Consider the following 17,413-nt stretch of genomic DNA (forward strand, 5'->3'; position numbering starts at 1 on the left):
ATCTTGCGCAAGCATCCTTAGGGCGTCTCAAGCCATCTTGTGCAAGGATCCTTAAACCGTCCTATAAGAGCAGCCGCTATCTTGAGCAAGCATCCCTAGGGCATCTCATAAGGAGTCATGTATAACTGCCATCTTGTGCAAGCATCCCAAGGGCGTCTCATAAGAACCTGTGTATAGCAGCCATCTTGCGTAAGCACCCTTAAGGTGTCATGAATAGCCACCATCTTATGCAATTAGCGTCGAGAGATGGCTGCTGTAGAATTTTTCTTTTAAAATTATCCACCACCACACTTCAAAGGTATCTAGCTAAAGATGACAGCACGGTGCTCCCTTGATTAAAGATGGCGGATGACAGCTAACAGAACTTTTCAAATTGCCCGCTACTACAGAGGGCAGCACTGTGCTCTGTAGATTAAAGATGGCATATGACAGCTGACGAAATTACCCGCATGATAGCAGCACGGTGCTCTGTTGATTAAAGATGGCAGATGACACCTGTCAAAAAAACACATGACTTTGTTTCCAAACAAGAGCACGTAGAATTTTGCCGCCACCACATTTCAAAGGTATCTAGCTAAAGAGGGCAGCACTGTGCTCTGTTGATTAAAGATGGCGGATGGTAGCTGTCAAAAAAGCACGTGAGTTTGTTTCCAAACAAGTGCACGTGGAATTTTTCAATTTGCCGCCACCACATTTCAGAGGTATCTAGCTAAAGATGGCAGCACGGTGCTCTCTTGATTAAAGATGGCGGATTATAGCTAATAGAACTTTTCAAATTGCCCGGTACTACGTGCTTAAGGTAGTAGCCATAAAGAGGGCAGCACGGTGTTCTGTGGATTAAAGATGGCGGATGACAGCTGACGAAATTGCCCGCATGATAGCAGCACGATGCTCTGTTGATTAAAGATGGCGGATGACAGCTGTCAAAAAAGCACATATCTTTGTTTCCAAACAAGAGCACGTAGAATTTGCCGCCACCACATTTCAAAGGTATCTAGCTAAAGAGGGCAGCATTGTGCTCTGTTGATTAAAGATGGGGGATGACGGCTGTCAAAAAAGCGCGTGAGTTTGTTTCCAAACAAGAGCATGTAGAATTTTTCAAATTGCCGCCACCACATAGAGGGCATCACGGTGCTCTCTTGATTAAAGATGGCTGCTGTCATGTGGAATTGCCTGCCACCACATTTCAAAGGTATCTAGCTAAAGAGGGCAGCACGGTGCTCCCTACATTAAAATGGCTGCTGTCAAAAAGCATTTTTCAAATTATCCGCCACCACATTTCAAAGGTAAGTAGCTAAAGAGGGCAGCACTGTGCTCTATAGATTAAAGATGGCGGATGACAGCTGTCAAATCTAGCTAAAGAGGGCAGCACGGTGCTCTCTGGATTAAAGATGGCTGCTGTCAAAAAGCATTTTTCAAATTATCCGCCACCACAATTCAAAGGTAAGTAGCTAAAGAGGGCAGCACTGTGCTCTATAGATTAAAGATGGCGGATGACAGCTGTCAAAAAAGCACGTGGATTTGTTTACCGATTCAAATATCGCGCTAGTAAGGTTAAGTTGGTAGCACTGAGTTTTAAGCCCGTTAAGATGGCAGCACTACCGATGACAGGTGACGAATTTGTAGCTACTGCGATAAAGAGGGCAGCACAGTGCTCTGTGGTTTAAAGATGGCGGATGACAGCTGTCAAAAAACACGTGGATTTGTTTATCTCGCGCTAGTTAGGTTAAGTTGGTACTACTGAGGTTTAGGCCCGTCAAGATGGCAGTACTGAGGTTAGCGATGCGTTGTTGTCTGTCAAAAAGCACGTGGCTGTCAAAAAACACGTGGATTTGTTTATCTCGCGCTAGTTAGGTTAAGTTGGTACCACTGAGGTTTTGGCCCGTCAAGATGGCAGTACTGAGGTTAGCGATGCGTTGTTGTCGATGATAGCTGTCACAAAGCACGTGGCTTTGTTTACAAATTCAAATTTCCCGCGGGTGGTGGAGGAGACCTCTGGGAGGCCTCTGGCTGTGGTGGTGGTGGAGGAGGCCTCTAGGAGGCCTCTGGCTGTGGTGGTGGTGGAGGTGGCCTCTGGGAGCCTGTGGTGGCGGTGGCGCCCGAACCATCCAATTATACTACTCATGTCGTAGCGCGGAATTTAAAATCCAACAACAGAACATCGCTAACCTCACTGCTGCCATCTTTACGGCGCTAAACCTCAAGGCTGCTACCTTATGCATGTCGTCTCGCGGAATTTAAAATCCAACAACAGAACATCGCTATCCTCACTGCAGCAATCTTGAAAAGTTCAGTGTTCCAAACGCTTAAAGATCAAGCTGATACTGATTTCTGTTAGGAAAACGGAACTCATCGCACCTCGGGGATTTTATGTTAAAATATACCAACTTCAGCTAACTCCTTCCGGGAGGAGGAGGGTGTGGTGAGGTGGTAGAGGAGCCCTTTAGTCCTTTAGCCCATTAGCCCTAGGAGGAGGAGGAGGTGGAGGAAGAGTCCTTTTGCCCTTATGATAAGACGTAACCCCTGGGTTCCATTCCCTATCACGATTACTTTTTCGGTTCAGTGTTTTGCAATCATCTTGCATAGTAGTCCTCTCCTACACAAGCTACATGCTTGTAACCCATGCTAACAGATTGAAGCAATATGTTCCCGAACCGATATTTCATGTTACATTTTTATGTGATAACTTGTTGAACAGCTAGGGACTTAAATGTAAGCAGTGTATTTCTTATAGCACTAGCGTTCTGTTTAATTTTACTTTCCGCATGAGCTACATGCTTGTAATCCATGCCAACAGATTGACTGATATTTCACGTTTATGCGATAACTTGTTCGACTGCTAGGGACTTCAATGCAACCAATGTATTTCTTATAGCACCAATCGTTCTGTTTAATTTTAATCTCCGTGTTTGCGATAATAGAATAGGGTTTGAATCTGTGTTTTTTCTATTGAAAATAAATCAGATTATCCTTTACCGAGTGAGTTGGCTACGCAGTATAGTTTTTTCAGTAGTTTTTGATTTTCGCACAAGACGAATGATAGAAGGTAAATCATTTGAAGTTGTACTTATGCTATATCGTTTACCGAGCGAGCTGGCTACGCAGTGTGTGCACAGTGTTTTGTTATTTTTACACTAGGCAAATCATTGGAGTTGTACTCTTGCAATATTGTTTACTTAGTGAGTTAGCTACGCGATATATGCAGAGTGTGTTTCCATAGTTTTTTTATTTTTACATTAGGCAAATAATTGAAATTGTACTTTTGCTCTGAACACATCAAACAATGTTCTGATTACATGTTGAAGTTAACAACATCGATTACAGTGTTCGATTCTAGTCTTGTTATGTTTCAATCTGATCTTCTTAGAACAAAGGTATCCCCTAACATGTTCTAAGCACATGTTGTATCGAGTACAGTGTTCGATTCTAGTCTTAATCTCTTTATGTACGGTTCTGAACACGTTAATCAATGTTCTGATCACATGTTGAGGTTAACGACATCGAGTACAGCGTTTAATTTTAGTCTTGTTATGTTTTTTTGCGATCTGCAAGTCTAAACATGCACAATGATGTTATCGCTGCACACTCTTGTCTTCGCGATGCACGTTCGGTAAAGCTATGCCTTGACATAGGAGGCGGGGGATGAGGAGGAGGAAGAGGAGGAGGTGAAGGAGGAGGAGGAGGAGGAGAAGGAGAATGATGAGGCCTTAACAGTCTACGTATAGCCGCCATTGTTTAAAGATAACAGCTGTCAAAATCCCACGTCGAAGTTTTCAAATTGCCGCCACCACATTTCAAAGGTAGTAGCTAAAGAGAGCAGCACGGTGCTCTGTTGATTAAACATGGCCGCAAGCACATAGAATTTCAAATTATCCTCTACCATATGCATAACAGCAGCCGCCATCTTGCGCAGTAGCCTCTAAGCTAGCTTTCTTCATAAGAGCCGCCACCATCTTGCGCGAGCGTCTCATAACAGCCTATGTATAGCAGCCATCTTGTACAAGCGCTCTTAAGAAGTCTCATAAGGAGCTACGTATAGCCACCATTTTGTGTCCGCTATCTTGCGCAAGCATCCCTAAGGCGTCTCATAAGCGAAGCAGCCATCTAGTGCAAGCACCTTAAGCTGTCTCATAAGAGCAGCCACCATCTTGTAGAATTAATTAGCCGTCAATACCAAAGGGCCTAAGTAGGATTCGAACCGTTGATCTCATCGTTAAACTACTTTTTCTTATGCTATCATGTTCCTGATACTGCGAAACTACTTATTAGGCAGAAAAATTTTGTCCGTTTTGCTCTACGACGTACCGTTTTCGAGATATTTAACATTTTACATTTAAGCACCAAATGTAATTAATCGAACCGGCACTGCACGTTATACTCTCTACCATAGCTAGACCTGATCATGTTACAAAAACTTGCTTCAATACAAGCCAAAGGGCCTAAGTAGGAACCAAACCTTTGATCTCATCATTAAACTGTGTTTTTCTTATGCTATCATGTTCCTCATACTGCGAACCTCGGTAGTAGGCAGAAAAAGTTTGTGCGTTTTGTTCTACGATGCACCGTTTTCGAGATATTTAACATTTTGCATTTAAGCCCAATATTTAATGAATCGAACTAGCACGGCACGTTAGCCTCTAAGCTAGCTTTCTTGATAAGAGCAGCAGCCGTCTTGCACAGGCGCCTTTAAGGCGTCTCATAAGAAGCCGTGTATAGCCGCCATCTTGTGTCCGCCGTCTTGCGCAAGCATCCTTAAGCCGTCTCATAAGAGCAGCCGCCATCTTGCGCAAGCGCCCTTAAGGAGTGTCGTACGGAGCCATGTATAGCCGCCATCTTCTGCAAGCATCCCAAGAGCGTCTCGTAAGAACCTATGTATAGCAGCCATCTTGCGTAAGCACCCTTAAGGTGTCATGTATAACCGCCATCTTTTGCAATAAGCGTCATGAGATGACTGCTATAGAATTTTCTAAATTATCCGCCACCGTATTTCAAAGGTAAGTAGCTAAAGAGTGCAGCACTGAGGTTTGCGGTGCAAGATGGCGGATGACAGCTAATGGATTTTTTTAAAATTGCCTGCGAGGTAGCAGCACGGTGATCTGTTGATTAACCCTTTCAGACCGAGTACGCACAAACGTGCGGGTTCGTATTTTAGTTATCCCTGACCGTATTTGATGTTTTTTCGGCGCTACACCGGACTGCAGTGATTGTGCAGGACACGTGGCGTATATTTTAATTGATTTTAGTATGCGCTTGACGGCCAGGGCGAAGGAAGAAGAGTTTAAAGAGCACAGTTGATCGGCGAGATGGCAGGAAGCAGTAGTGCCGAAAGTAAGTATTTATTTACTGTGTTTATATTAATCTAGAAGCTTTACTGAATACCGGAATATATTCAATGAAGTGTGTACATTGGTTAGTGAACGTAAATTTTGAAGCTACACCATCGTACGTGATACAACGAGGTTTTGAATTTTGATACGCACAATTGTGTTGGTCCTGTTTTTCGGATGTTAGTTTTTATTTTGTAAAATAAACTATTAATATGTGTATTGAGGAGCATTTTAGTCAGTTCTTGACGTACAAACAAAAATTCACACCTCCAGTTTTCTTTCAGGTCTGAAAGGGTTAAAGATGGAGGATGACAGCTGTAAAAAAAGCACGTCGGTTTGTTTCCAAACAAGAGCACGTGGAATTTTTCAATTTTCCGCCACCACATTTCAAAGGTAAGTAGCTAAAGAGTGCAGCACTGAGGTTAGCCATGCAAGATAGTAGTGTAAATAGGGTGGTTCTGCGGCCTCCTCCTCCTCCCGCGGGAAATTTGAATTTTGGCGGGAAATTTGAATTTTGGCGGGAGATTTGAATTTTGGCGCGAGATTTGAATTTGTAAACAAAGCCACGTGCTTTTTGACAGCTGTCATCGACAACAACGCATCGCTAACCTCACTGCTGCCATCTTGACTTGCCTAAACCTCAGTAGTGCCAACTTAACCTAACTAGCATGAGGTAAACAAAGCCACGTGCTTTTTGACAGCCACGTGCTTTTTGACAGACAACAACGCATCGCTAACCTCAGTACTGCCATCTTGACGGGCCTAAACCTCAGTAGTACCAACTTAACCTAACTAGCGCGAGGTAAACAAAGCCACGTGCTTTTTGACAGCCACGTGCTTTTTGACAGATTTGTAAACAAAGCCACGTGCTTTTTGACAGCTGTCATCGACAACAACGCATCGCTAACCTCAGTACTGCCATCTTGACGGGCCTAAACCTCAGTGGTACCAACTTAACCTAACTAGCGTGAGGTAAACAAAGCCACGTGTTTTTTGACAGCCACGTGCTTTTTGACAGACAACAACGCACCGCTAACCTCAGTACTGCCATCTTGACGGGCCTAAACCTTAGTGGTACCAACTTAACCACACTAGCGCGTGGTAAACAAAGCCACGTGCTTTTTTGACAGCCACGTGCTTTTTGACAGCTGTCATCCGCCATCTTTAAACCACAGAGCACTGTGCTGCCCTCTTTAGATGGAAAATTCGTCACCTGTCATCGGCAGTGCTGCCATCTTGGCGGGCCTAAACCTTAGTGCTACCAACTTAACCTCAAGATACCTTTGAAATGTGGTGGTGGCAAATTCCACGTGCTCTTGTTTGGAAACAAAGCCATGCGCTTTTTCGACAGCTGTCATCCGCCATCTTTAATCAACAGAGCACCGTGCTGCTATCATGCGGGCAATTTCGTCAGCTGTCATCCGCCATCTTTAATCCACAGAACACCGTGCTGCCCCCTTTATGGCTACTACCTTAAGCACGTAGTAGCGGGCAATTTGAAAATTTCTATTAGCTATCATCCGCCATCTTTAATCAAGAGAGCACCGTGGTGCCATCTTTAGCTAGATACCTTTGAAATGTGGTGGCGGTAAATTGAAAAATTCCGCGTGCTCTTGTTTGGAAACAAACTCACGCGCTTTTTTAACAGCCGTCATCCGCCATCTTTAATCAACAGAGCACAGTGCTGCCCTCTTTAGCTACTTACCTTTGAAATGTGGTGGCGGCAAATTCCACGTGCTCTTGTTTGGAAACAAACCTATGTGCTTTTTTGACAGCTGACATCCACCATCTTTAATCTATAGAGCACAGTGCTGCCCTCTTTATCGTAGTAGATGGAAAATTCGTCACCTGTCATCGGCAGTGCTGCCATCTTAACGGGCCTAAACCTTAGTGCTACCAACTTAACCTTACTAGCGCGAGATTTGTATCGGTAAACAAATCCACGTGCTTTTTGACAGCTGTCATCCACCATCTTTAATCCATAGAGCACAGTGGTGCCCTCTTTAGCTACTTACCTTTGAAATGTGGTGGCGGATAATTTGAAAAATGCTTTTGATAGCGGCCATCTTTAATCCAGAGAGCACCGTGCTGCCCTCTTTAGCTAGATACCTGTGGTGGCAGACAATTCTACGTGACAGCAGCCATCTTTGAGCACAGTGCTGCCCGCTTTGTGGTGGCGGCAAATTCCACGTTCTTTACAAACTCACGTGCTTTTTTCTGACAGCTGTCATCCGCCATCTTGCATCACAAACATCAGTGCTGCGCTCTTTAGCTAGTTACCTTTGAAATGTGGTGGCGGCAAATTCCACGTGCTCTTGTTTGGAAACAAAGCCACGTGCTTTTTGACAGCTGTCACCCACCATCTTTAATCAATAGAGCACTGTGCTAGTAAACAAACTCACGCGTTTTTTGTCAGCTGTCATCCGCCATCTTTAATCTATAGAGCTCAGTGCTACACTCTTTAGTTGAAATATGGTGGCGGATAATTTAAAAAGAAAAATTCTATATCAGCCATCTCTCGACGCTAATTGCACAAGATGGTGGCTATACATGACTCCTTAAAGGTGCTTATGCAAGATGGCCGCTATACATAGGTTCTTATGAGATGCCCTTGGGATGCTTGCGCAAGATGGCGGTTATACAAGGCTCCTTATGAGACGCCCTAGAGATGCTTGCGCAAGATGGCGGTTGCTCTTATGAGGCGGCTTAAGGGTCCTTGCATAAGATGGCTAGAGATGCCCTAAGGATGCTTGCGCAAGATGGCGGACGCAAGATGGGGGCTATACACGACACCTTATGAGACATCTTAAAGGTGCTTGCGCAAGATGGCTGCTGCTCTTATGAAGAAAGCTAGCTTAGAGGCTAACGTGTCGTGCTAGTTCGATTCATTAAATTTGGGACTTAAATGAATAATGTTAAATATCCCGAAAACGGTGCATCGTAGAGCAAAACGGACAAAATTTTTCTACCTCGGTTCGCAGTATGGGGAACATGATATCATAAGAAAAACATAGTCTAATGATGAGATCAACGGTTCGGTTCTAACTTAGCCCCTTTGGCATTAGCTCTGTTTCAGCTTGTAATGAAGCAAGTCTTCGTAACATGATCAGGTCTAGCTATGGTAGAGAGTATATCGTACCGTGTAGGTTCGATTCATTAAATTTGGGGCTTAAATGCAAAATGTTAAATATCTCGAAAACGGACAAAATTTTTCCACCTGATACCTAGGTTTGCAGTATCAGGAACATGATAGCATAAGAAAAACATAGTCTAATGATGAGATCGACGGTTCGATTCCTACTTAGGCCCTTTGGCATTGGCAGCTATCTATTTCTACAAGATGGTGGCTATACATAGCTTCTTATGAGACAGCTTAAGAGCGCTTGCACAAGTTGGCTGCTGCTCTTATGAGACGCCCTAGGGGTGCTTGCGGGAGGTAGCAGCGACAAGACGATGACTATACACAGCTGCGTATGATACGGCCTAGAGGTGCTTACACAAGATGGTGGCTGCTCTGATGAAGAAAGCTAGCTTTGCATCGTGCAGGTATTTTTTACAGCACTAAACCTCATACCTTTGAAATGTGGTGGCGGGTAATTTGAAAAATTCGACGTGCTTTTTCTTCACAGCGGCTATCTTTAGACAATAGCGGCTATACATAAGCTGTTAAGGCCTCCTCTTATGTCAAGGCATAGCTGTATCGAACAAGTTTAAACCTGCATCGGAATAGCTAGAGTAAGCACGTGCTGCAGTGATGACGTCATTAAGCATGTTTAGACTTGCAAATCACTAAAGAAACATAACAAGGCTGGAATCGAACACCGCACTCTATGCCGTTAACTTTATCATGTGATCGGAACATTGATTGAAGTGTTTAGAACACTAAATAAGTAGAACCGAACACTGTACTCGATACAACATGTGTTTAGTACATGTCAGGGGATACCTTTGTTCTAAGAAGATTAGTTTACCGCACATTCCTTGTAGGGCTAATAGGCTAAGGGGCTAAATGGCAAAAGGGCTAATGGGCAAAAGGGCTAATGGGCAAAAGGGATAATGGGCTAAAGGGCTAATGGGCTAAAGGGCTAAAGGAGCAACAACCTCATCGATCGCTATCAGCAAGGACGCTTGTACTTTGTTAAGTGTAGAAAATTAATCTTTATTTTTAAATGGTTTCATGTTCAGAACAAGGAATGGAACCTAGGGGTTACGTCTTACGTAATAAAATCCCCGAGGTGCGATGAGTTACGTTTTTCGAACTAGTGTTTGGAACACTGAACTTTTCAAGATGATAGCAGAGAGTTTAGCAATGTTCTGTTGTTGGATTATAAATTCCGCGCTACAACATGCATAAGGTGGCAGCCTTGAGGTTTACTGCCGTAAAGATGACAAGAGTGAGGTTAACAATGTTACGTTGTTGGATTTTAAAATCCACGCTATAACATGCATAAGGTGGCAGCGTTGAGGTTTACCGCCGTAACGATGGCAGCAGTGAGGTTAGCGACGCTCTATTGTCCTTCAAAGTGAGGTTAGGGTTCGTCAAGAAGACAGCTGTCAAAAAATCACGTGGCTATGTTTACCAAACAAGGGCACGTGGTCGTGACTTCACGGTCACGTAGTATGCTGCCTCAGCATGCAAAGTTCAATGTCTACACCTACGTAGTAAACATTCTGCTATGTTCACAAGATTTTTTACACATAACTATTCTTTATTCCTTAAGTTCATGCACATAGGCTATGCTAAGATAGCAGCACAAACACATGCGAACTTTGTACATTCTAATGGAATAAGTTTAGTACTGCGTGCATCTTCTCTTCTTTGTGCTTTAAGTTCGTGCACATGGGTTCGGGATACACAAAAGCGATTGCTACATGCTCTAGCGGAAGAAGTCTAGTACGAGAGTCGATGCATGTAAAATCGATAGGTTATGCTAAGATAGCAGCACAATCTAGCGCAAGAAGTTTAGTACGATATTTGATGCATGCAAAATCGATAGGTGACGTGTACACGCTTTAAAACATGGTTATTCTTCGTACTTTAAGTTCATGCGTATAGGTTAGGTTAAGATAGCAGCACAGTCTAGCGTAAGAAGTTTAGTACGAGAGTCGATGAATGCAAAATCGATAGGTGTTGTGTACACACTTTGAAACATAGCTATTCTTTGTACTTTAAGTTCATGCATCTTAGTTATGCTAAGATAGCAGCACAGTCTACCTGATGAAGTTTTGTACAGGAGTCGATTTATGCAAATTGATAGTTTATGTGTACACGCTTTGAAACATGACTATTCATTGTACTTTAAATTTATGGGTATAGGTTATGCTAAGATAGCAGCACAATCTAGCGGAAGAATTTTAATACGATATTTGATGCATGCAAAATCAATAAGTAATGTGTACACACTTTGAAACATGGCTATTCTTCGTACTTTAAGTTCATGTGTATAAGTTAGGCTAAGATAGCAGCAAAACCTAGCGGAAGAAGTTTAGTACGATATTTGTTGCATGCAAAATCGATAGGTAATGTGTACACACTTTGAGACATAGCTATTCTTTGTACTTTAAGTTCATGCGTCTTAGTTATGCTAAGATAGCAGCACAATCTACCTGCAGAAGTTTAGTACGAGGGTCGATACATGCAAATTCGATAGTTGATGTGTACACGCTTTGAAACATGGCTATTCTTTGTACTTTAAGTTCATGGGTATAAGTTATGCTAGGATACCAGCACAATCTAGCGGAAGAAGTTCAGTACGAGATTCGATGAATGCAAAATCAATAAGTAATGTGCACACGCTTTGAAACATGGCTATTCTTTGTACTTTAAGTTCATGTGTATGAGTTATGCTAAGATAGCAGCACAACCTAGCGGAAGAAGTTTAGTACGATATTTTTTACATGCAAAGTCGATAGGTAATGTGTACACGCTTTGAAACATGGCTATTCTTTGTTCCTTAAGGTCATGCGTATAGGTTATGCTAAGATTGCAGCACAATCTAGCGGACGAAGTTTAGTACGAGAGTCAATGCTTGCAAAATCGATAGGTAATGTGTACACGCTTTGAGACATAGCTATTCTTTGTACTTTAAGTTCATGCGTCTTAGTTATGTTAAGATAGCAGCACAATCTACCTGCAGAAATATAGTACGAGAGTCGATACATGCAAATTCGATAGTTGATGTGTACACGCTTTGAAACATGACTATTCATTGTACTTTAATTTTATGGGTATAGGTTATGCTAAGATAGCAGCGCGATCTACTGGATGAATTTTAGTTCGATGGTCGATGCATGTAAAATCGATAGGTGATGTGTACACGCTTTGAAACATGGCTATTCATTGTACTTTAATTTTATGGGTATAGGTTATGCTAAGATAGCAGCACTATCTAGCGGATGAAGTTTAGTACGATGGTCGACGCATGTAAAATCGATAGGTGATGTGTACACGCTTTGAAACATGGCAATTCATACTGCTGCTCTGTTCCCAAGACTTTTAAGCATAGCTAATCCTAATGCTGCTCTTAACGACGTCGAGCTAAGGATTGATTACGTGACCGTGACGTCACGACCACGTGCTCTTGTTTGGTAAACATAGCCACGTGCTTTTTTGACAGCTGTCTTCTTGACGAACCCTAACCTCACTTTGAAGGACAATAGAGCGTCGCTAACCTCACTGCTGCCATCTTTACGGCGGTAAACCTCAAGGCTGCCACCTTATGCATGTTATAGCGTGGAATTTAAAATCCAACAACGGAACATTGTTAACCTCACTCTTGTCATCTTTACGGTAGTAAACCTCAAGGCTGCCACCTTATGCATGTTGTAGCGCGGAATTTATAATCCAACAACAGAACATTGCTAAACTCTCTGCTATCATCTTGAAAAGTTCAGTGTTCCAAACACTAGTTCGAAAAACGTAACTCATCGCACCTCGGGGATTTTATTACGTAAGACGTAACCCCTAGGTTCCATTCCTTGTTCTGAACATGAAACCATTTACAAATAAAGATTAATTTTCTACACTTAACAAAGTACAAGCGTCCTTGCTGATAGCGATCGATGAGGTTGTTGCTCCTTTAGCCCTTTAGCCCATTAGCCCTTTAGCCCATTATCCCTTTTGCCCATTAGCCCTTTTTCCCATTAGCCCTTTTGCCCATTAGCCCCTTAGCCTATTAGCCCTACAAGGAATGTGCGGTAAACTAATCTTCTTAGAACAAAGGTATCCCCTGACATGTTCTAAACACATGTTGTATCGAGTACAGTGTTCGGTTCTACTTATTTAGTGTTCTAAACACTTCAATCAATGTTCCGATCACATGATAAAGTTAACGGCATAGAGTGCGGTGTTCGATTCCAGCCTTGTTAGGTCTCTTTAGTGATTTGCAAGTCTAAACATGCTTAATGACGTCATCACTGCAGCACGTGCTTACTCTAGCTATTCCGATGCAGGTTTAAACTTGTTCGATACAGCTATGCCTTGACATAAGAGGAGGCCTTAACAGCTTATGTATAGCCGCTATTGTCTAAAGATAGCCGCTGTGAAGAAAAAGCACGTCGAATTTTTCAAATTACCCGCCACCACATTTCAAAGGTATGAGGTTTAGTGCTGTAAAAAATACCTGCACGATGCAAAGCTAGCTTTCTTCATCAGAGCAGCCACCATCTTGTGTAAGCACCTCTAGGCCGTATCATACGCAGCTGTGTATAGTCATCGTCTTGTCGCTGCTACCTCCCGCAAGCACCCCTAGGGTGTCTCATAAGAGCAGCAGCCAACTTGTGCAAGCGCTCTTAAGCTGTCTCATAAGAAGCTATGTATAGCCACCATCTTGTAGAAATAGATAGCTGCCAATGCCAAAGGGCCTAAGTAGGAATCGAACCGTCGATCTCATCATTAGACTATGTTTTTCTTATGCTATCATGTTCCTGATACTGCAAACCTAGGTATCAGGTGGAAAAATTTTGTCCGTTTTCGAGATATTTAACATTTTGCATTTAAGCCCCAAATTTAATGAATCGAACCTACACGGTACGATATACTCTCTACCATAGCTAGACCTGATCATGTTACGAAGACTTGCTTCATTACAAGCTGAAACAGAGCTAATGCCAAAGGGGCTAAGTTAGAACCGAACCGTTGATCTCATCATTAGACTATGTTTTTCTTATGATATCATGTTCCCCATACTGCGAACCGAGGTAGAAAAATTTTGTCCGTTTTGCTCTACGATGCACCGTTTTCGGGATATTTAACATTATTCATTTAAGTCCCAAATTTAATGAATCGAACTAGCACGACACGTTAGCCTCTAAGCTAGCTTTCTTCATAAGAGCAGCAGCCATCTTGCGCAAGCACCTTTAAGATGTCTCATAAGGTGTCGTGTATAGCCCCCATCTTGCGTCCGCCATCTTGCGCAAGCATCCTTAGGGCATCTCTAGCCATCTTATGCAAGGACCCTTAAGCCGCCTCATAAGAGCAACCGCCATCTTGCGCAAGCATCTCTAGGGCGTCTCATAAGGAGCCTTGTATAACCGCCATCTTGCGCAAGCATCCCAAGGGCATCTCATAAGAACCTATGTATAGCGGCCATCTTGCATAAGCACCTTTAAGGAGTCATGTATAGCCACCATCTTGTGCAATTAGCGTCGAGAGATGGCTGATATAGAATTTTTCTTTTTAAATTATCCGCCACCATATTTCAACTAAAGAGTGTAGCACTGAGCTCTATAGATTAAAGATGGCGGATGACAGCTGACAAAAAACGCGTGAGTTTGTTTACTAGCACAGTGCTCTATTGATTAAAGATGGTGGGTGACAGCTGTCAAAAAGCACGTGGCTTTGTTTCCAAACAAGAGCACGTGGAATTTGCCGCCACCACATTTCAAAGGTAACTAGCTAAAGAGCGCAGCACTGATGTTTGTGATGCAAGATGGCGGATGACAGCTGTCAGAAAAAAGCACGTGAGTTTGTAAAGAACGTGGAATTTGCCGCCACCACAAAGAGGGCAGCACTGTGCTCAAAGATGGCTGCTGTCACGTAGAATTGTCTGCCACCACAGGTATCTAGCTAAAGAGGGCAGCACGGTGCTCTCTGGATTAAAGATGGCCGCTATCAAAAGCATTTTTCAAATTATCCGCCACCACATTTCAAAGGTAAGTAGCTAAAGAGGGCACCACTGTGCTCTATGGATTAAAGATGGTGGATGATAGCTGCCAAAAACACGTGGATTTGTTTACCGATACAAATCTCGCGCTAGTAAGGTTAAGTTGGTAGCACTAAGGTTTAGGCCCGTTAAGATGGCAGCACTGCCGATGACAGGTGACGAATTTTCCATCTACTACGATAAAGAGGGCAGCACTGTGCTCTATAGATTAAAGATGGCGGATGTCACCTGTCAAAAAAGCACATAGCTTTGTTTCCAAACAAGAGCACGTGGAATTTGCCGCCACCACATTTCAAAGGTAAGTAGCTAAAGAGGGCAGCACTGTGCTCTGTTGATTGAAGATGGCGGATGACGGCTGTCAAAAAAGCGCGTGAGTTAGTTTCCAAACAAGAGCACGCGGAATTTTTCAATTTACCGCCACCACATTTCAAAGGTATCTGGCTAAAGATGGCAGCACGGTGCTCTCTTGATTAAAGATGGCGGATGATAGCTAACAGAACTTTTCAAATTGCCCGCTACTACGTGCTTAAGGTAGTAGCCATAAAGAGGGCAGCACGGTGTTCTGTGGATTAAAGATGGTGGATGACAGCTGACGAAATTGCCCGCATGATAGCAGCACGGTGCTCTGTTGATTAAAGATGGCGGATGACAGCTGTCGAAACAGCACATGGCTTTGTTTCCAAACAAGAGCACGTGGAATTTGCCACCACCACATTTCAAAGGTATCTTGAGGTTAAGTTGGCAGCACTAATGTTTAGGCCCGCCAAGATGGCAGCACTGCCGATGACAGGTGACGAATTTTCCATCTAAGGAGGGCAGCACAGTGCTCTGTGGTTTAAAGATGGCGGATGACAGCTGTCAAAAAGCACGTGGCTTTGTTTACCACGCGCTAGTGTGGTTAAGTTGGTACCACTAAGGTTTAGGCCCGTCAAGATGGCAGTACTGAGGTTAGCAGTGCGTTGTTGTCTGTCAAAAAGCACGTGGCTGTCAAAAAACACGTGGCTTTGTTTACCTCACGCTAGTTAGGTTAAGTTGGTACCACTGAGGTTTAGGCCCGTCAAGATGGCAGTACTGAGGTTAGCGATGCGTTGTTGTCGATGACAGCTGTCAAAAAGCACGTGGCTTTGTTTACAAATCTGTCAAAAAGCACGTGGCTGTCAAAAAGCACGTGGCTTTGTTTACCTCGCGCTAGTTAGGTTAAGTTGGTACTACTGAGGTTTAGGCCCGTCAAGATGGCAGTACTGAGGTTAGCGATGCGTTGTTGTCTGTCAAAAAGCACGTGGCTTTGTTTACCTCATGCTAGTTAGGTTAAGTTGGCACTACTGAGGTTTAGGCCCGTCAAGATGGCAGCAGTGAGGTTAGCGATGCGTTGTTGTCGATGACAGCTGTCAAAAAGCACGTGGCTTTGTTTACAAATTCAAATCTTGCGCCAAAATTCAAATCTCCCGCCAAAATTCAAATTTCCCGCCAAAATTCAAATTTCCCGCGGGAGGAGGAGGAGGCCGCAGAACCACCCTATTTACACTACTCAGGATCGCTGATGGTAGATGTCAAAAAAGCACGTAACTTTGTTTACCAATTCAAATCTCGCGCTAGTGAGGTTATGTTGGCAGCACTGAGGTTTAGGCCCGTTAAGATGACAGCAGTGAGGTTAGCGATGCGTTGTTGTCGATGACAGCTGTCAGAAAATCACGTGACTTTGTTTACAAATTCAAATCCTGCGCCAAAATTTAAATCTCTCGCGGGAGGAAGAAGAGGCCCCTGGGAAGGCCCCCTGGAGGAGGAGGAGGAGCGGGCCCTTGGGAGGCCCCCCGGGAGTTGGCGGAGGAGCGGGCCCCTGGGAGCCGGAGGTGGAGGAGGCCGCAGAACTGTCCAATATATGTACTCGTGAACATTGGTATTTGGATCTCCTTTAAAAACAAAGAAAAACGCGTTTGGGAGGGGGAATCATTTTTGGGGGGCGGGAGTGAAAAGGATTAGAATTCCTTTCATGAGGACATATATCTCAAAAAGTGAAGATGTTAAGAGTCGTGTTAATTGGTATTTAGAAGATCCTTTACTATTAAAGAAACAAGTATTTTTTGCCGTAAAACTAACTTAAGGGGGGGGGGCGGTGTGAAGTGTCAAAGGAAGTGAAAAAAGTGAATTATGTTTATGGGGACACATATATATCTCAAAACTGAAGGTAAAAGAACAATCAATCAATCAATCAATCAATCAATCAATCAATCAATCAATCAATCAATCAATCAATCAATCAATCAATCAATCAATCAATCAATCACTACTGATCTGCATTTAGTGCAGTCGCCCAGGTGGCAGATTCCCTAATGAAATGTCGTATGGCTTTATTTTGTTGTTTTTTGTTTTTTAGGGGGTTCGGCTCGCCAGGTGCAGGTCTTTCTATTTGACACCCGTACGCGACCTGCGCGACCTGAGGATGAAATGATGATGAAGACAACAAATACACCCAACCCCCGTGTCGTTTTAATTAACCAATTGAGTTTAAATTCCCCGACCCGGCCGGGAATCGAACTCGGGGCCCTCAGAACTGAAGGCCGGTACGCTGACCGTTCAGCCAACGAGTCGGACGGCAGATTCCCTATCTGTTATTTTCTTAAGGTGCGTTTTCCAAGATGCGATTGTAGCCACACGACGACAGCAGTCTCCATCTCCGCGCATGCGCAGTTTGAATATTTGGTCTGCGACTGCGACGATTGCGGCTTGAGCCGCCACACTGGTGCAGTGAGCAGTGCTGGCGGCCGCAGTCGCTGCGACGGAACTGACTATTGCGCCACACCTCCTCCGCAAGCATTCTCCTCTGTCAATCAAGGGCCGATAAAAGCCAGCCGTGCTCAGATGTAAACAGTCTTGATATCTTGTCAAGATTACTGGGTCACAATTTATAGGAATGAATATACA

This window comes from Anabrus simplex, chromosome 4 (genome assembly GCF_040414725.1).
Source record: "Anabrus simplex isolate iqAnaSimp1 chromosome 4, ASM4041472v1, whole genome shotgun sequence".
Taxonomy (NCBI): domain Eukaryota; kingdom Metazoa; phylum Arthropoda; class Insecta; order Orthoptera; family Tettigoniidae; genus Anabrus; species Anabrus simplex.